We start from the raw sequence: 21,678 nt of genomic DNA, 5'->3' as shown, positions 1-21,678 counted from the left end.
GGTTTATCTTGTTCACTGGTGTGATTTCTATTTTCTTCTTTACATTTAGCTGCCCGTTTGTGTGGTTGGGAAATGTGTTCTGTGCATGCAATTTTGGAATTCTTTGGACAGCCATGCTAGTTGCTGCTAAGACTGTCGTTGCTAATCAATGGACATCCAGCTACAGGAAGAAACTGGGGTTATATTCTCTTAGTTTTTCACATCTTAACCATTAGCCGGACATGAGTTGCTGATTATCTGATTGTAACCATTCTCCAGTTCTCTGCTTGCCAATGATGCCTGTGAGAGACACTGGGGCATGAAGTTTAAGGTATATAAAGTCAGAAGTTTGCCCATGTTATATCATTTCTTTTTCCCTCCCACCACCCCTTTTTTTGGTTGCTATGGCTAGGTAATTCATTTTATTAGTGCAATATGCAGTTTATGGGAAATATTCTCTTCCTGTGTGAAGTCCAGTTGATACAACTACTAGAGCACTTTGCTTTCATCTCAGTTTGCACCACTGTGCACTAGTTGATGCTTGCTTATTGAAATTCCTGTATGTTAGTTATGATATTCTCCCATTCTAATGAGTGTATGCGTCAGTTGTAGATGGAGATATCATTTGCTGAAGACTAAGGTGGCAGCAATGTGTGTGTGGGGGTATTGTGAAAATTATATTCGTTCTGACATTAGATGATTATTTTTAGTTAGACTGAAGAACCAAAATTGTCAAGAGTTGTAGATTTTCTTGGTGTGCTTTGCTTCCTTGATAAATTATTTTTATGTCAGTAAATGCTAAATGTACGTGATTGTTTGGTAGTCCTATTTCTCATAAATTTATTCTGATGTTCAAATGTTGGACTGCTTATGGTTTCTGCAATTAACAATTCAAATCACTGCGTAGAATTACTTCTACATGTATGTGTTTATGGTTGTTAATGTGATGTAACATTGATTTGTTCTAAAATTATGGTCAATGTTCTGCTTTATCAGTTCGGGAAGTGGTGGACTGGATGCCAAAGATTATGATGTTAAATTGTTCCTTTAATCTCCATACTTGAAAACCAATTTGGAAAAAAGAATGCAACTTAGTGTAAATTACAGAATTTGTTATTGATCGTATGGTCTTATTTCCTCCTCTTTTTATAAGACAAACTTAATAAAAAAAGCAAAATTACCACCAAAATGAGCAGAAAAGTAGGGAGGACAAATAAGACATGCTGTGACTAGTTTTGACTTTATCAAGGAGGCAAAAGAGCTAACAAAAAACTTAAAGACGGACATTGATAAAAACTAAATGGTAATGGAAGTGAACATATTTATTCTTTGAGTATTCAATAAATCTAGAGTAATTGCTTTCTAAAACTCATGTAAAATATAAATTAAAGAATTTTGAGTTTGGTTCAACCTTTTGGGTGAAAAAGGAGAGGCTGGATTTTTTTAGCATCTATTTTTTTTCAAGTAGGGATTGGTAGTTTGAAAGATGAAAAAAATTTGTTCTACACGTTAGGTTTAGTCGATTAAGGTTATGCTTCTCACTCTAAATTAGCCATCTAAATCACCTTTTATCCAGCTCTTCTACTGTAGTCTATCCCAAGGTCGCCATACTGAAAAGCAGGAAACCATATGAGAAACAATAGTAAGAAGGCATTTTAAAATGTCTAGGAAGCAAGAAGTTGGGAACCAATTTAGAAGTGAAACAAGAATCAAACAGGTGTAATGGTGATGGTGGATGCTATGTAGTCAAAAGTGCCGACTAGGCACTAACTAGTCCGCCTAATCGGCCTAGGTGCAAGTAAAACGCCTAGGCTTTGCAGTTCCTAGGTTGGTATTTTGCCGACTAGGCACCGACTAGGTCACCCAGTTGTTGACTAAGCTGTCCTCGCCTAGGCGTGAGGGTAGTTTGGTCATTTATGATTATTACATATATTCTGTTACTTTTTTTGTATATATATATAATTAGATATGTGTATGTGTTTGTATGATTTGTTCTGTGAAATTATGGAAACATGCTTAGTTAATTATATATATTGATTATGTTTTATATATATGTTTGCTTTTTTTTTCTGTGAAACGGTAAAAGCATGGACAGTTCATTTTAGTTTGATTATGTTTTCTTTATATATGTGTGTGTTACTTTGTTTCTGATGAATTTTTCTATAAAAGCATAAAAACATGATTAGTATTATGGATTATGCAATATGTTATTTATATATGTATGTGTTATTGTGCTTCTGTGAAAAGGCTGAAAGCATATTTTGTTGATTGTATTGAATATGTTATGCATAATTGAATATATATACATATATTTGTGTGTGTACAATTATATATATGTATATTTTAGTAATGTATATTAATATATTTTGTGAAAGCATGTGTAATTTTGTACTTGTGATTTAAACATCTTATTACTAACAGAATTAAGCATATTGTTATATATATTTTGTATACTTTTTTTTTTTATATTTTAATTGGGATACTGACTAGTCCGACTAGTTCCGCCTTGTCCTTGACTAGTCTTTTTTGGGGTCTACCGACTAGGCACCACCTAGCGCTCTTGACTACATAGGCTATGTAGTCAAAGGCGTCGACTAGGTGCCTAGTCGGGCTAGGCTTTAGAAAAAACTAGGAATCAGTTAGATTCCTAATTTTTTGCTGACTAGGTGCCTAGTCGGCTTGACCTGCCCTCGCCCAGTTGTGAGGGAAGTAACTTCTTTTTTTTTTATGATAACATGAGGCGGGGGAGGGGGGTTATAAACCCTTCTCTCTTTCTCTCTCAGGCCCGACTCGCCGCCACGGATGCCCTCAACCTCCAGGTATGGCTTCTCTCCCCCTTCCTCAGCCTCTTCTTCGTCTTCTTCTTCTCTCCTCCTTCCTCCGCCTCTTCTTCTTCTTCTCTCCCTCTCTCTATCTCTCTTTCTCTCTCCCCTTTCTTTTGCCTCTTCTTCTTCTCCTCCTCCTCTCTATGTCTCTCTTTCTCTCCTCCTTGCTCCACCTCTTCTTCTCCTCTCTATCCCTCTACCCCTTCCTCTGCTTCTTCTTCTCTTTCTCTCTCTCCTCCTTCCTCTCTCTCTCTCTCTCCCCCTTCTTCTTCTTCTTCTTCTCTCTCTCCTTCCATCTCTCTTTCTCTCTCCCCCTTCCTTTGTCTCTTCTCCTTCTTCTTCTCATCCTATTTTTTGTTGCAATTGCTATAATTTCTCCCTAGTTTTGTAATTGCTGTAATTTCTATCCCTATTTTTTGCTGCTGTCGATTTTGTGACTGTGTGTTGATTGAACTGTTATTAACTTATTACTAATTTAATATCCATGTAATATGTATATGTTTCTTTGATTTTTTTTCTTCTAAATTGTGTAGTTTTTATTAACTTTTTTAACTGGGTGAGTTTAGTATTACTCATTATATGTATTAGTTATGTGTGTATATGTAAATTATGTAATCTTGTACTTGTTTGATTCTTATATATATATATATATATATATATATATATATATATATATATATATATGCAATGCCACAAGGATTCGATCGGCAGGGTGCCGCACCCGTGTCGACATGATGTGACTCGGGTGCTGGTGCAGGTGCGGTCAAGCCGACCTTGGGGTGCAGTCAACACACCCAGGGTCATAAATGTCCAAATATGGACTTTAAAAAAATACTGTTAAAAATTACTCTTACTGCTATTAACTGCTAAAAATTATATTATAATATATATAATTATATATATACCCTCCCACACCCCCGCACCCAAGTTCTTTTAAAGTGCCGCATCGCCGCACCCGCACCTATGTGACATAGTGTATATGTTTGATTAACTTTATTTTAAGAATTCATATTTAAATTTCATAGCTTTTGTTAATATTGGCAATTGTTTGCTTGTTTATTCAATTCTTCTTAATTTTTTGACCGGTTTTGTAATATAACTTGTTAATTATGCAACTATGCTTCACAATATGGTATTTTGTTCTTTGTGCATTTGTTGATTAATTTTATGTTGGATACATCTTTTCTGTTGGTCTTAATAATATTTGGGCAGGTTTTGTAATATAACATGTTTACTATGCTTGATGAATGACAGTATCAATATCTTATGCTTTGTTGTTGATTAATATTATGTTGGATACATGTTTGCCGTTAGTTTTAACACTTTATTTTAAGAATTTAGATTATTTTTAAATTATTTGGCATTTGTTGATAGTTGTTTGCTTAACTTATTCAATTGTTTTTAATATTTGGGCATGTTTTGTAATGTTCGACATTGTTTTTTTATCTTTTGCTTATTGTTAATTGGTTTTTTGTTGCATACATGTTTGTTACTAATTATAACAGTTTATTTGCATATATATATATATATTAAATTAAATTAAGGTATCAACTAGTTCACCTAGTCTTCACCTAGTCTTTTTAGGGGTCCAACGACTAGGCACCGCCTAGTGCTTTTGACTACATAGGTCACATCTCTAGAAATATATAATTTATTATTTTTGAAATCACAACACTTATAATCTTTTTGGTTTTTTCCATAGCCATGGAAAACATATTCAATAGCTTTTGGGGATAGTTTGTCCCATTGAACTTGAAGGAGAGCTCAATCTTGGATTCATGCTTTTAGCCATGATGGAGTGAATATAAGAGAAGATGAAAGGTGGAAGGAAGAGAAATGTCACGAATCCCAATGTACTAAAAAATGATTCCTAAGGACCAAGAATACAATGTAGTTAAACATACATTCACAATAGAAATACCAAAAGACTTAAAAAATAAACTTCGTTAAGGATGAAATTCAAATAATATAAAAGAAATATAAAATTACAAGAAATCCTCAATACAATACACTCAAATCACACACATAATCCTAAAACTACCCATCTCTCACATGTTACAAAAGCACCCACCCAACCATATATATAGGCAAAAGAAGAGAGAGGAGAGGGATTAAAGGAGTAAAGAAGAGAGCCATCTAGCCATTGGACTAACTTCCAATGGCTAGACATAGTCAACCTAGGTTGACTAAATATATATAATATATATATATATATATATATATATATATCACTCTCTATCTATTATATATATAAACAAATATAAACATTATATATATAAATATATATACATATTATATATAATATATATGAGGATATATATTATATATATTTATATATATACATACGCATATACGTATATACATAGGAAAGTAAATCCATCTTAACAACCCCATCAAACTTACAGTGTCTCACTGTAAGTTTGTAATTCCAATAAGAAGAAACTCATTACATAAAGATTTTTTTCATCAAGTTTTTCCATTTGGTGCGTCTTTAAAGGGGCTTTGGCTCTTCAATCATATGCACCACTACTTTCAATATCATCATTTCTTGAATAACCAGTAAATAGTGCAATCTAACAAGAAATAGTTATTTATTTATATATATATATATATATTTATTTTGGAGAGAGGATGGCTAAACACGCAAAAGTGATAGAACCTTGGGGATATAAGATTTGGTATACAGGAATAAATAGGAATAAGAATGGAGTAAGGATTGTTATTGGTCGTGAGTTTATAGATAATGTAGTTGAGGTCCGTAGGAAGGGTGATAGGATTTTACTTATTAAATTAGTATTAAGTACATATATTATTAATATTATTAGTGTTTATGCACCTCAAGTAGGTTTAGATGATTCCATTAAGCGTCAATTTTGGGAAGATTTAGATGAAGTAGTACAAGGGATATCTTATGGAGAAAAGCTTTTCATCGGCGGTGACCTTAATGGACATGTAGGCATTAGTAGGGATGGATTTGAAAGTATCCATGGAGGCTATGGTATAGGAGAAAGAAACGAAAGTGCAGAAAGGATTTTAGATTTTGGTTTGTCCTATGATATGATCTTAGCAAACACTTGATTTAGGAAGAGGGAGTCTCACCTAGTAACATTTAAAAGTGGGGTTAATGCGAATCAGATAGATTTTTTCTTACTTATAAATAGAGATAGAGGTTGTTGCATCGATTGTAAGGTTATATTTGGAGAAAGTGTAGCTACACAACATAGAGTCTTAATTTTAGATCTTAGAATTAGAAAATGCCGCAAAAGGGATAGACATAGGATAGATCCTAGAATTAAGCGGTGGGCACTGAAAGGAGCTAAACAAAGAATGTTTGTAGAGCAGGTAGTTAAGGAAGCTGATTGGTGTCTCGAGGAGGATTCAGAATCAATGTGGAATAAGATAGCGGGTGACATGAGAAAGGTGGCTAAGGAGGTATTGGGTGAGTCTAAAGGCGGTGCACCGCTAGGTAAGGATACATCATGGTGGAACGAGGATGTCAAATTAGCTATTAAGGTTAAAAGAGAGTGTTATAGAAATCTAAGTAAGAGTCGTGATAATGAGAATTTGGAGAAGTATATGATAGCAAAGAAGGAAGCTAAAAAAGTAGTTCGAAACGCGAGGGATAAGGTATATAAGGAAGTTTATGACAAGTTTGATACAAAAGAGGGCGAGAAAGATATTTATAGGCTTGGAAAGATGAGAGATAGAAAATTGAGGGATCTGGGTATGGTTAGATGTATAAAAAATGAAACACAAAGGGTTTTAGTCAAAGATGAGGATATTAAGGAGAGATGGAAAGATTATTTTGATAAGCTATTTAATGGAAGTCATGCTCATGATCTTGGAGACTTTTCCATTCCTTTTCATGAGATGAATCGTGACTTCATGCGCAAGATTCAAAAGAAAGAAATTACAGAGGCTTTGAAGAAAATGAAATCAAGAAGGGCAGTTGGCCCAGATGGTATACCTATCGAGGCTTGAAAATGCTTGGGTGAGAAAGGTTTAGAATGGTTGACAAATCTTTTTAACAAGATTTGGCGGACAAATAAGACTCCTAATGAGTGGAGGAAGAGTACTTTGGTGCCTCTATATAAGAATAAGGGGATATACAAGATTGCACAAATTATCATGGTATAAAACTCATGAGTCATACTATGAAACTTTGGGAGAGGGTGATTGAGTATAGGTTGAGGAAGGTTGTCATGATATCGGAGAATCAATTTGGTTTTATGCCTAGAAGATCAACTATGGAAGCTATACATCTTCTTAGACAACTTATTGAGAGATATAGAGAGAGGAACAAAGATTTGCATATGGTTTTTATTGATTTGGAGAAGGCATACGATAGAGTACTTAGGGATGTTCTCTGGTGGACAATGATGAAGAAAAATGTTTCTCTCAAGCACATTAGTATAATTAAAGATATGTACGAAGGAGTAGTAACCAATGTCTGCACGTGTGGAGGGTGACAACCAATTTTCCTATAACGGTTGGGTTACATCAAGGATCTGCATTAAGCCCTTTCCTATTTGCTATAGTGATGTATGAGCTTACGAGATCAATTCAAGAAAATGTGCCGTGGTGTATGTTGTTTGCTGATGATATTGTTTTGATTGATGAGTCTAGAACTGAGGTTAATGCTAAGTTAGAATTATGGAGACAGACATTGGAAGCAAGAGGTTTTAAGTTGAGTAAGAGTAAGACAAAATATATAGAATGTCGGTTTAGTAAGCAACGAAGTAGTGATGGGAGTGTAGTGAAGCTTGGTGAGCAAGAAATACCGGTGGATGATTGTTTCAAATATTTGGGATCTATCATTCAAAAGTATGGAGAAATTGATGGAGATGTAAATCATAGGATAAAGGTTGGGTGGATGAAATGGAAAAGTGCAACTGGAGTGTTGTGCGATCTTAAAATGCCATTGCGGTTGAAGGGAAAGTTTTATAGGACGACAATTAGGCCCACTTTACTATATGGTATGGAATGTTGGGCTGCCAAAAGACATCATATTCAAAAAATGAGTGTAGCTGAGATGCATATGCTTAGATGGATGTGTGGAAATACAATAAAAGATAAGATTCAGAACGAGGAGATACGTAAGAAGGTAGGCGTTGCATCCATTGAAAATAAGATGAGAGAATCGTTTACGGTGGTTTTGACATATTCGGCGAAGGCCTAATGATGCTCCAATCAGAAGGATGGAGAAATGGGAAAATATATTAGTTAAAAGAGGTCGGGGTAGGCCTAAGAAGACTTGGATGGAGATGATAGGAAAGGATATGAATGCTTTGAACCTCACCGAGGATATGGCATTGGATAAAAATGATTGGAGGAGAAGGATTCATGTGGAAGACCCAGAATGATTTTCTTTTTTGCTTCATATCGCTGACCCCAATTGTTTTGGGATGAAGGCGTAGTTGTTGTTGATGGCTAAACACACAAAAATATAATATATAGAAAACATTTAATAAGATAATTTACCATTTTTCAAAAAAAAAGTATATGAAAAATCATTAATTTTGAGAAATCATAGTTCTTAATAAGAGAACATAAGTGCATAAAAAATATCTTTAAGATAGGTTTAATGACTCTAAACATTCATGAAAACATGAATCATTTAAAGTCACTACACACGTATTTATCACATTAATGGATAAGAGACATGAAATATGCAATTTTTTGAACAATCATTAATACCATGAAGAAATAACTCACAAGAGTTTAAATCATAAAACATTTTTACACTGCGGAAGATAAAAAATAATTTCAATCACTCAACAAAGAAGTAATATAACTAAAAGGATCACTTATGAACCACATAAATATTTTGCAAGGTAAAAATAATGTATCCTTCAAATGCTTAGAAAGTAATATAAGCGGAAATACAAAAGTGACCGCAATGATGATCAATACAAATACAAGAGGATAATCAAAACACTATATTGAGTGCTAAAAAGCATTAATTCACCAAAAGATAATAAAAAGTGTCAACAATCTCAAGAGCATAACAAATGCACATAATAGCCACTATGGGTACACACAACACAATATGCAATTTTACTAATGAAATGTTTGAAAATAGAATAAATCATGCAATTAAAGCATATATATAATGCAAAATGCATGAAAATATTTTAATAACCATTTCTCATGCAAGAGCGAATGAGTTTAGAAAAATTACGAAGAAATTTTAAAAATTACTAGACCTCCAATCGTCAAAAATCAATCAGCGACTAGAACAAGAGCTTAATCATAATGCCACTAAAAGGCTAAAAACATCTCTTGTCTACATATAATGATACTTAAAACAAGTATATCATCAACTAGAATAAGAGTATAATCTCAATGTCACATATGAGCTAAACAAATACACAAAAGTGTGAATAAACATATCTTGTCTACATGTAATGTCACTTAAAACAAGTGTATCACTGACTAAAACAAGAGCATAATTACTGTGCCACTAATGGGTTAAAAATACACACAAAAGTGAACAAATATATCTTGTCTACATATAATGACATTAAAAAAGAGTGTATCAACTACTAAATCAAGAGTATTATTTTAATGCCACTTATGAGCTAAACACACACATACAAAAATTTGAATAATCATCTCTTGTCTACGTATAATGACACTCAAAATGAGTGTATAAGCTACTAGAACAAGAATATTATCTTAATGCCACTTATGGGCTAAGCACACACACAAAAGTGTGAATAAACATCTCTTGTCTACATATAATGACACTTAGATACGAGGCATAACAGGAGGGAACACGAAAGGTAAGAGAGCTTGTAATGAGAAACAAACTAATGCTATCAATAATGATTTTAACATTAAAACTCCATGGTTTCGAAAACATAACTACCACCATAAGATATCAAGCATCCAATGATCAAATAAAAAAATGAGTGTCAAAACACACTCACATAAACAGAGGTCAATCACCTGCCTATACTTACAAGATGACATGAGGTGCATGCCTATACTTACAAGATGACATGAGGTGCACATACAACTCACCCCAACAACTAACTTGGATTTCCTTCAACAATGAGTTTAGAGGCCAATCATCCATCATTCAGACCCACAACAAATGACAACACGTCACTCAAATACTTAAGAATCTAGATTGATAGGATGACATGAGGTGCAGACATAACTCACCTCAACGACTAACCCTGACCCAATAACAACAAAGCCAAAAACAAATGACGCATTATATAAAATTCAGTGATAGACAATTCAAATGCCATAAAAAGGCAATAGATACTCACGAAAATCATTTTCCAAATAGGTGAGTTCATATCAAATATCCGATTTGAAAAAAAAAGTTTCAAATCCAATCTAATAAAGTTAGATGAAAACCTTACAATAAAAAATAGTGCAATCATATGCACAACAATATGTCAATTGATGAAATTATATGCAATGATGTCTTTGACAATTTTAAGAAATTTGAAGAAGCAAATAACAAGTATGCCCAATATAAGCAATCTCCATAGAGGAGATGAAATTATGAAGTTTGAGAATCCTTCAAAAGAGATCATAAATCCACCAATCAAAAAACAAGTGCACTAAGCACATCACATACAAATGATCAATAAATCTTACTAAAGAGACAAAAACACATATGATAAGAAGTTGGAGCTAAATCATAAGTCTGCTATGAGGCAATTGAAGACAATCATACGGAGATTCCCAAAGAGCTATAAAATCTCAAGTGCACTAGTGCACAATCACATATATGATCACATCAAACAATAGATTTTTCTTAAGTGTAACACTCTTCAATAAGCATGATGTAAAATATCAATATGCAAGAGAGAAATACAAAAGATAAACACATTTATTATGCGATAACAAGTCATGCTTATGATTTTCAATAAAGACTTCTTAAGGCATATACCTAAAAAGGTCTTAATCCAACACGTGTCATTTGAAAATAATCTTACTTAATAGAGCAATATTGCTCAAATATTTATAAATTAATATATTAAAAAAGGCCTCATTAGAAATAGATCACGATAAAAGTTCATGCTTGATTACATCACAATATATTAAAAATTCCAAAGATAGTCTATACATACGTTAAGAGACATTCAAATATGAATTTTAGTATTTTGCAAAACCCATAATATTTTAAGAAGCCACATATTCAACTTGAGTGGATAATTACAAAAGTGTTCTCTAAGGAACACACTTTCAATACCCACAAAGAGAACCAAAAACAGGTGTTCTAAAAAAACACAATCACAAATCCCACAAAGGGGATGCACAACTTAAAATTCTATTTTTATTCAAATGAAATGAGCGTGCAAAAGCATATATATTTTTGCAAAATATAGTTTTTCACTACACATATCCATAATCTAAGTCATATATATCAAAATACAACAATTTCTACGTACTTCAAAAATATTTATCTTTAATATAACTCCTTAAAAAAACTTACCATACATGAAAATCAAGAAGCCAAAGATACGTACCGGAATGCGAAATCCTTGAGTCCATTCCATTCATTAATACGAATCCTTTCCAAGATCCATTTGCCTCGCTCTTATACCATGTCACGAAATGACATGGATCCCAATGCACTTCGAAATGGGTCCCAAGGATCAATAATACTAGAGTTGCCAGTCGAGGAAGCGGGAGCGGGAAGCGATACGGGAAGCGGAAGCAGGAAGCGAGGCACTTTAAAAAATTTAGGAAGCGGGAAGCGTGGGACCACTTAGGAGCGAACCGGGAAGCGTCTCGGAAGCGACATAGGAAGCGTCTCGGAAACGACATAGGAAGCGAACCGGAAGCGACCTAAGAAGCTATAAATTTCTAAATTGTAAATTATAAGTTACAAAGTTCTAAACTCTAAGTCTAACCTTAAAATTAACATAATCCACTACTTCACTTCATCATGCAATATTCAAAATAAAAGTATACCAAAAAAATATTATAAGATCATGACAAAAAAGTAACATAAAAGTTTTTAAGTTGGACTACTCCAACTACATCATAAAAAAAAATAATAATTCAAGAGTTCATTAATCTGTCATCTTTCTCTTCCCCTTCAAGTCAGCAATAGATCGCGAACTTTCTGCATCATCACGTGCATCTTGTCCTCTACGACCATGTCTTCTGCTCCTTCCTTCATTTCCTATAATGAATACGTTAAAAAGTTAAAATGTTCAAAAACCATAATTTAAAATATAAAAAACACAATATCAACATACCTTGCCTAGGTCTCCGGCTAAAGAAACGATCAATCGACCATGAGGAACTGATGGTCGCTCTTGTATATCTGCAGTTCTACTAGCTCTGATGGATTGATTTGTATCCTCTTCAACTTCATTTGTACGTATAATTATTGGAGGTAATGGAGCTCTTGGTTGTGCATCTTTATGTTTGGATTTGGAAATAGTGCTTGATTGTTGTGCACTATCATCCAAATCTTTCCATCACATATCCTCTAATCTCAACGTATTTTCTTCTACAATAGGAAGTTCTGGGTTGATATCCCATTTTCGACTAGGCCCTTCTTTATAGCGATTGTTGCACCTTTTATAACAAGAATATAAAATATGAATGCTAATAAACAATCAATGATAAAAAAAGAGAAAAAAAATACCAAAACAAAAGTACAATACAGTTTAATTATGCCTGTCAATCAATCGAAGATTGGAATAAATATACACTAAGGTATCAGCACGATCTTCATTGAGCCTATTTCTTTTAACATTGTGAATGTAACTATAGGTGCTCCACACTCTTTCTGCAGAAGATGTGCTAATAGGTTGAGATAAAACCTTAATGGCTAATGCTCTCAACTCCGGTGTATCACCACCATAAAAACACCACCAATTAAGCACTGACATTGTAGGATTCAGTGTATCTATTCGTGCTGCATTTTGGCTAAATCTTTCACTTCTTGATGCAAAAGCCACAAGTTGTGACCTATAAAGTGTAGATAACTCTTCATTTCCAGAAGATATGACTTCAAGCGCAAGCATTGCACCGTTTAAGATATCATTATCCTTTTCTGCAAAAAAAATGTTTAGTAACTATAACAAGAGAAATGCAAATGAAATAATAAAATAATTAAATCATTTAACTTTAAACTTTATTAAATAGATAGAATTAAATTTTTACCAGGAGAAACTCGTTTGACCCCTCCTGCTGCTGGGATTTTGAGATACTCCGACTCGTAATATTTTGGATTTAGCATGTGGGCTAGACTATGGAGAGGCACATTCATTCTATCCCATCTATTTGAGACAATCTTATGAATCTTTTCATATAAATCTGGTTGTCCTTATAGATTGTCTTTGATTTCCCCCAACATGTTGTCCATGCCTTCATACACTTCACCAATTATAGGGCCTTCCTGATCACAAAATTTAATCATCTTATAGATGGGTTTTGTAATCAATAATGCTAAACGTACAGAATCCCAATATTCTTCATCAAGAACAGTTGTTTCTGTTGTAACAACCCTTTTTTTCATAATTTCATCCGTGCATGATTGCTTCCAATCGCTCCATCTATCTGAAATTACTGTGAGCCTTAAGCTCTCCCTCACATCAAGCAAGCGTTTCAAAGTAGTATAATGTGAAGCAAGCCTTGTTTTTGCAATCTTTATTAATTCTAATTTTTCATTGCTTCTAAAGATTGCTAGTGCTTTTGAATGATTTGTGATATACTTCACAATTTCTTTACTCTGCAAATATGTTTCTCCCAACCAATGAAACTCATCTGCCAAATCCTTGAAGATCAAATTAAGTGTGTGCACAACACAAGGTGACCAAAAAATATACTTGTACGTTTGTTTTAATTCTTCACCTGCTAACTTGCAATTTGCTGCATTGTCTGTAATCACTTGCACTACATTAGAAGGCCCCACAAGTTTAAATTCCGTCTTCAAAAACTCGGCAATGTTTGCAGCTGACTGTTGCACATTAGAAAAATCGCTTGCATATAAGGACATCGAGCCAAAACAGTTTGAGGCAAGTATATTTATCAAGTGTTTGTTCTTGATATTTGTCCAACCGTCTGAGACAATGGAAACTCCAAACTCCTCAAACTTTTCTCGAAATTCATTTAACTCCCTGTGAACACACTCTTTCTCACTGTCAAGCAACGTTGTTCGCGCTTTTTCATATGATGGGGGTTTATATCCGGGCACTTTACTAACTGCAGATATCATCTCTTCCCAATATGGTGATCGAAGCACATTGAAAGGTATGCCATTTGCACACAAAAATCTGATAATTTTGTGATCTACATCATCTCTTTCTACCTTTTTAAAGGTATCACGAATATCAACTGTTTTTCGGCTTCCACTAGATGATGTAGTCATACTAATAGGCTTCTTCGGAGTATCAATTCTTGATCTCCTCAACTCAAATGCACTTGATGAAACCTCCACTCGACGAACTTGCCTCTTAATTTTTTTTGCCAATTCTGCATTTTTTGCAACTTCAGGGCAAAAGGCAATCCCAACACTTTGTCCCTTTGGAGATCCCATGAGATGTGCAAAAACTCGAGTATATGACCCATGATAAATATTTTTGCAGTGCCTGCACATAAAAACTTGGGTTCCACCTTGCTTTCCTTGCCCACTCTTCTTTTGTTTCAATACATGGCGCCATAGCACTGTTGTTTTATGCATGCTAGGTGGTTCATCATCTTGGTCATCTTCAGAATAGTAGTCATCCAAGTCATATTCTTCTTCATCTTCCTCATCAAAACAATTTTCGTTTCGGTCCTCAAACTGATATGGACAAGCAGAAGACCTCTTCTTGCCCTTCCCAACACCACTAGATGATTCATGCTCCAAATTGTACAAAGAATCGTCATCGTCATCAGAATTATCGTGATCATAGCTTGAGATGGTCATTAATGAAGCAAAGAACATGCAAATATATCTGCATCATAAAAGTATCAGAATCAACCTAAAACAATTTAAAAAAGCTATTATTAACAGTAAATAATGGAGAGTGAAGAACACAAATCATTACTCATAATTTACCAATTACTAAAACAAATAAATAAACATCATTTAAGGAGGTGAAAGATCTATGATTCTATAATATACTATGATAAAGCAAACAAAATTAAAAAAAAAAGTTCTTTCAAAAGTTTGCATTTATGAAAAAATGCCAAAATAAGATAACATAACAACGAAGAAAAACAAAATTCATATTGGCCGACTGTTACTAGCAATAATGATATTTATTTAAAATTTTAAACAACTAGCTGCAGCATACTAGTTGCCCCACTCTTCTGATAGAGTAAATGAGCCGAGCCTGGGTGTGCCTACGCTCAGTATATCAAAGAATTCATACTTAATAGGGATGATAAGCTCAATCATGCTTGGTATACATTTTGTATAATATGTTTTTATAATATGAATTCAAGAATTTTCCTATAATATATTTTTTATATATTATAGGATACTTATAAGTATCTCTTTTGTTTTGTTTCTTTTATCATGCTTGGTTCACTTGATCAACATGTAAGTTCAGAATTCACATAAAGCAAAATCACTTCAAGAGATCAAGGAGAGAATAGATTCTAAAAGTCTGCAAGATCAAACACCATAATGAAACCATAAGACAACTTGTGGAGGCAGAACATGTTTTTCATTGACTTTGAAATTGAAAACAATAAATCAATAATCCATATATATCCAACAGTAAAAGAATAATAAAAGTGATCCAGTCAATCTGATCAGGAATCAGGATTCAAGCAATCGTCAAAATGACTTAAAAGTTAAAACCTACAAGAATGATAAAAAAATACTGCATTAACCCTTATTTCTAAAAAAGACGACCAAATAAACTCAGTTAAACAACCACAAAATGTGAAATGTTTCTCAACCAATATACTCTTCATTCATGGGTCTCAAATAAGAATATAAATGATCATCATATGATAACACAAAACAAAAGATAAAGACCATCATGTTATTGCAACGGAAAAATGAAACAAATAGTCTCTAACAATCCCCTGTTCCTTAAATGTACTTTCTAGAGAGAATGAAGGAATCAAACCTCTGCTCACGAGCTGAACCTCACACCACACAAGTCAGACACCAGCCCTATATCACTCGAAAACTCTTCATCAAAGCAAAATATGGGCCTCCCGGTCCAGTTAAAAAAAAATTTAAAAGCTCAGTATTAGCCCAGTTCCGATTCCATATGAAATAGATTTTTATCCATTTTTGTAGCCCAACCCTGACTGCAGCAAATAGTTTGATTTGTCCATATGAAATAGATTTTTATTAATAATTGTAGCCATTTTTATTTTATCTCAAAAAAAAAAGGAGGATGCTGCCCCTGAACCCCTATCACACCAATTTTTTTTCTTGCTACACCCCTATTTGCGCCCCCGAACCCCTATCAACAAAGTTTTGTTCATTTCTGGGTTGACCCAGTAAATGCCTGAGTGAAACCGAGTCACTAGGTTGACTCGGCCAGTTTTTAAACCATCATTAGATAGCGTATCATGGAGACAATAAAAAACAACCCACTGCTTCATGCAGAATGAATAAAAAAAACCGCTGCGATAATGAATCAAAAACTAAAAAAACTACAAACAAACCCTTGATCTACAGGAACAAAAAAACCCTTGATATACACCCAGAAAAAGAATCTTACACCTAGCAACCCCTGCGATAGATCTACACCGAGAAAGAAAAAACCCTTGATCACTTTCCCCAAAACTACCCTATTGGATCCCACTGGTGTTGCTGACTGGAGGGGAGCTCGCACGACAGAGAGATAGAGAGAGTGACAAAGCGTGAGAGAGGGGGGTAAGAGAAGATAGCATACCTGAAGGTGAACATCTTCATCTTCGGAAGTCAGTGGAGGCCACCGGAATTTTTTGAGGTCGCCGGAACTCGGAGCTCGCCGAAAACTCGAGAGAGAGAGAGAGAGAGAGAGAGAGAGAGAGAGAGAGAGAGAGGAGTCAGAACGCGTGAAAAAACAAAACCCTAAGCCCCTTTTGATTTTATTTTTTCACGGGTTTTATAAAATACCCATTTTAACCTCGGTAAAAAATATATTAATGTGTAAAAAAAAAATTTAAGGGCAAATTCGACCTTTCCATAATAGCGTCCCCCTTTAAAGGGGTACGCGTACCCCTTTAAAGAGGTACGCGTCTCCCATTAAAGAGGTACGCGTCCCCCTTTAAAGGGGTACGCGTACCCCTTTAAAGAGGTACGCGTACCCCTTTAAAGAGGTACGCGCTTCCCTTTAAAGGGGGACGCGCTTCCTCAATTGAACCTGCGCTTCCCCTCGCGTTTCGGAAGCGCTGCGTTTCGCGCTTCCGAAGCGCGCTTCCCCTATTCTATAGGCGTTTCCGGTAACTCTGAATAATACAATATAGTTAAACATACATTCACAATAGCAATACCCATATAACACAAGGCTTAAAAAATAAACAATTTTATTAAGGATGAAATTCAAATAATACAAAAAAATATAAAATTACAAGAAATCCTCACTACAATGCACTCAAATCACACATAATCCTAAAACTCTCATCTCTCTCACACATTACAAAAGCACACATCCACCCATATATATATATATATATAATATATATATAAAATATATATATATATAGGCAAAATAAGAGAGAAGAAAGGGATTAAAGGAGTGAAGAAGTGAGCCTTCTAGCCGTTATACTAGCTTCCAACGGCTAGACATAGTCAACCTTGGTTGACTAAGGCCTAATCCTAGTCAACCTAGGTTGACTAAATATAATATATATATATCACTATATATATAAACATATATGAATATTATAATATATATATATATATATACATATATAAATATACATACATATTCTGTATAATATATATGAAGATATATATATTTATATATGTACATACGTATATATGTATATACATAGGAAAGTACATCCATCTTAAAAACGAGCACACCAAGCACGATCACTACGAGCACCCGATCACATGAACACAACGATCAACAAGGTCCAAGGGTCAAAATCCCAAGGGCTCTGATACCATGTAATGAAATATCGAACACGGGCACAAGCACAAAACCAATAAGGCGATACACGAGACACTAATGGGAAAATACAAGTCCACAAGTGCACACACCACAATAGCTCACAATTAACACTCAAGAGAGCACTCAAGATAAAATAATAAGTTATTTTACTCAAGAAATGCTTAAGAAAAGTATGTTAGTGATATGGGTGAGATCCCATATATATACAAGTGGGAGGAGACATGAGAGCTAGTCCAACTAGTTGTTGGGCTAGTCCCAACGGCTACAAAGAATAAATAAAAACAAAAATGAAAAAAACAGAAAAAATACCAAACTGCCCCTAATGGGCAGATCCTATTACATTAATATAAAATGATTAAAATGCCCCTAAGGGGCATGGCCTATTACATACAAAGACAGGTGAATGGTAGTGGTGGTAATGGTGGTGATGACATAGTGATGGTGGTAGTGGCAAAGGTGGTGGTGGTAATAGTGGTGATGACACAGTGATGGTGGTAGTGGTGAGGGTAGTGATGGTGGTGGTGGTAATGGTGATGGTAATAGTGGTGATGGTGGTGGCGATGACAATGTTGATGGTGCTAGTGATGGTGGTGATGATGAGGGTGGCAAAAATAATGGTGTTGGTGTTGGTGTTGGTGTTGGTGTTGGATGGTGGCGGTGGTTGCAATGGTGATGATGATGGCTATGGTGGTTGCGGTGTTGATGGTGGTGGTGATGATGGTAGTAATGGTGAATGGGGGTGATGAGGGTTGAATGGAAGAAAATAAGCACTTACAAAGGAAATAAGTAGGTCTACCCTTATTTTTGAAAAAAGGGTGAAATTTATAAAATGTCTTTAAAAAAAATAAAAGTAAATGGTCTAAACCATGGTTGTCAGTCGAGGAAGCGGGAGTGGGAAGCGATACGGGAAGCGGGAAGCGAGGCACTTTCAAAATTTTAGTAAGCGGGAAGCGTGGGATGACTTAGAAGCGAATCACAAACCTTTTTGGAAGCGACCTAGGAAGCGAAGCGAACCGGAAGCGACCTAGGAAGCGAGGGGGAAGCAAAAAAGAAGAATTTTTTTTAAAAAACAATAAAAAATAAAAAATGAAAAAAATGAAAAAAGAGGAAAGCGTGGGGGAAGCACGCTTCCCATAAAAGGGAAACATGCTTTCCAAAAAAAGGACGCTTCCCCACGCATTTTGGAAGCGCGACGTTTTGCGCTTTCGAAACACGTATCGGGGAAGCGCGCTTCCCCTATGGTATAGGCGCTTCCGGTAACTCTGGTCTAAACACCAAAACATGCTACTTAAAATAAGCATAAATGGAAATGAGTAGTTTATAAAGTGATCCAAATAAGGGGTAATAGTTTTAACTCTTTCAAATTCTTGAGCATATAATATTTTCTTTTAAAAACTAAAAATAAAAGAAGTTATTTTTTAATATCATGATTTTCTGGTGTATGAACTAAGATTTCATGTTATCAATTTAAGATAATTGCATGGGAAGCACATGGGAGCATAAGATGAATCGTGGGAAAAACACATGGGGAGTACATGGAAATAATGAAAACATGGGAGAATCACTTGGGGAACATGAAAAGAAACATGGAGAATCTTATGAGATTTGTTTCACATTTTTGCAAGCATAGTAAGTAAGCTTTTTGAGGAGCATGCTTTCCACTTATATAAGGTGCTTCCAATAACTTTGGTCTATCCTAGAATTGTGTCCAAGCTACATGTGCTGATGATTGGACTGAAGCTGGTCAGTAGGAGGCTTAAACTTTAATACAGTTGTGTAAGTTTAGCTTTCACCCATTCTGACTTCTTAGCTGGTTTTACTCTTAAACTCTTAGGCATGAGATTGAAGGGTTTCTGATGGTTTTCTTGCCTGCTTTTGTGTTTTTTAATTTTATCATCCTTTTTGTGATGACTTAAAAGGTTGGTAATTGTACTAATTGTCCATTAGAAGATCGTTTAGCTTTTTTGGAGTAACTTTAATTAGTGATTTGCCCCAATGGGTTTGGCAGAGTTGAGGGGGCCTTGACCACTAGACGGGCGGTCAGGATTCCATTCCCACAAGTGTCAAGCCCCTTGCATTAATGAGGGCAAGGGGTAAACCCCCTTGCTCAGCCGAAGCTGGGCGACTCCTTGGGGGCAAGGGGTGCGCCACGGGTTTACACTGTCGGGAAGGCGACCACAAGTACGCAATGCTGAGCCAGTGCGACTAGGTCTCTGACCTCGAGGGTGCTTTCCCACCCTTCATTGGAAGAAAACTTTGTTTATTGACTTGAAAGGTTGGTAATTGTCCTAACTGTCAATTAGAAGTTCATTCAGATTTTTTGGAGTAGCTTTGTTTAGTGATTTAAGAGGTTGCTAATTGCACTAATTATCAGTGAGAAGATCATTCAGCTTTTCTGCAGTAACTTTGTTTAGTGTCAAAAATGACTTTTCTGTTCTTTAATCTCTTGGTGAAAGGTGTACACTGTGAACTTTGAAGGGAAGGTGGCTAGCACTTGGAAAGACAATACTGCAGTGAGTTTCTTATGAAACAACCTACATTCGACACATCTTTTTCATTTTGCATATTCTTACTATTTCACTTGAAAGAAGTCTAGATAGTTTGGCAGCTCAGGTGAACATGTGAATCCTTGGACTCGTTGTTTCTCTGTTTTCAAGTTATAGTGATTGGACCGATCACCTACTCTTAGCTTTCGTATTTTGATTGATCCTATTAAGCCATGTAATATAGCAATTTGCAGTTTGCACTCAATGGCAAATTTCTGTTGCAACATGGTATTACAAACTAAATTCTTGTTTTCCTCCTTTCCTCAAGGTGCTATCTTCACTGCCTCAATCATTGCATTCTTCTATGATATGTAAACGTAATATTCCTTCATCAGCTTCTATTTAATTTTGAATCTAGGTCTCACTAATATTTTCCTTTCTCCACATGCTCTCCTGTGCAGTTTTCTTCATTTCTTTCCCTTTTATTATGCATTCAGCCTATCATTTTGCATTGGTGTGCTTTAGATTTTGTGGAATATGCAGGAAGGAACCAACTCCAATAGCATTTCTTAAGCCATGTAATATAGCAATTTGCAGTTTGCACTCAATAGCAAATTTCTGTTGCAACATGGTATTACAAACTAAATTCTTGTTTTCCTCCTTTCCTCAAGGTGCTATCTTCACTGCCTCAATCATTGCATTCTTCTATATGTAAACGTAATATTCCTGTGCCTAAAGTCCCTTTAGTACACTTCCTTTCAATTCTACTTTTGTTACCTTAGGCCATGGTAATAAATATAAGTGATATCATGAAAATATAGCAATATATCATGATATAGTAAAAAATGGTTAAAGAGAAATATTGTGATATTTTCAAAATAATATTACAATGTCATCATGATTACATCTTGATATTTTCACAACTTTATCTATTTCTCTTTATATTGTATAAATATGTTTCTTTTCATTCGTATCTTTTGTAAAGATTTTCTACCTTTTCTTTTACTTTTGATAAAAAATAGTACATCTAAATGGCTTGATTTCTTCTTAGTCTCTGTTTGGAAACTGCCTTTTGGGGTTGTAAAAGTAGATTCCATATTGGTCATGGATTTAGCAAATCCTTTGGGTCGTTTGGGAGCACTCTTTAAAATCCATTAAGGATTCCCCACTTCCATGGGCATGATGTTTGGGATGCAGTTTTTACCCTTATAAAATGAACTAAGTCACCAGAAGGTCACCGGTGTGACCATCGGAAGTGTCACTGGTGTAGCATTTGGTAATTACCACCTCACCCTGGCGGTAGCTGAAATGAGGAATTGGAACTGGCAAAGGTCATGCCAGTTCCTACTT

The 21,678-nt window shown here is 35.0% G+C and overlaps 1 protein-coding gene across 1 annotated transcript in view; it reads right to left on the bottom strand.

Annotated features, from left to right (window-relative positions):
* The window catches only part of LOC149837491 (uncharacterized), a 171,718-nt gene that overhangs the window by 69,238 nt on the left and 80,802 nt on the right, over positions 1–21,678 (bottom strand). The gene's annotated exons all lie outside the window — the stretch shown is intronic.

Source organism: Nuphar pumila, chromosome 5 (assembly GCF_984573655.1).
Source record: "Nuphar pumila chromosome 5, dmNupPumi1.hap1.1, whole genome shotgun sequence".
Taxonomy (NCBI): domain Eukaryota; kingdom Viridiplantae; phylum Streptophyta; class Magnoliopsida; order Nymphaeales; family Nymphaeaceae; genus Nuphar; species Nuphar pumila.
The sequence above is the reverse complement of the archived record's forward strand: the minus strand, read 5'-3'. Positions and strand labels throughout refer to the sequence as shown.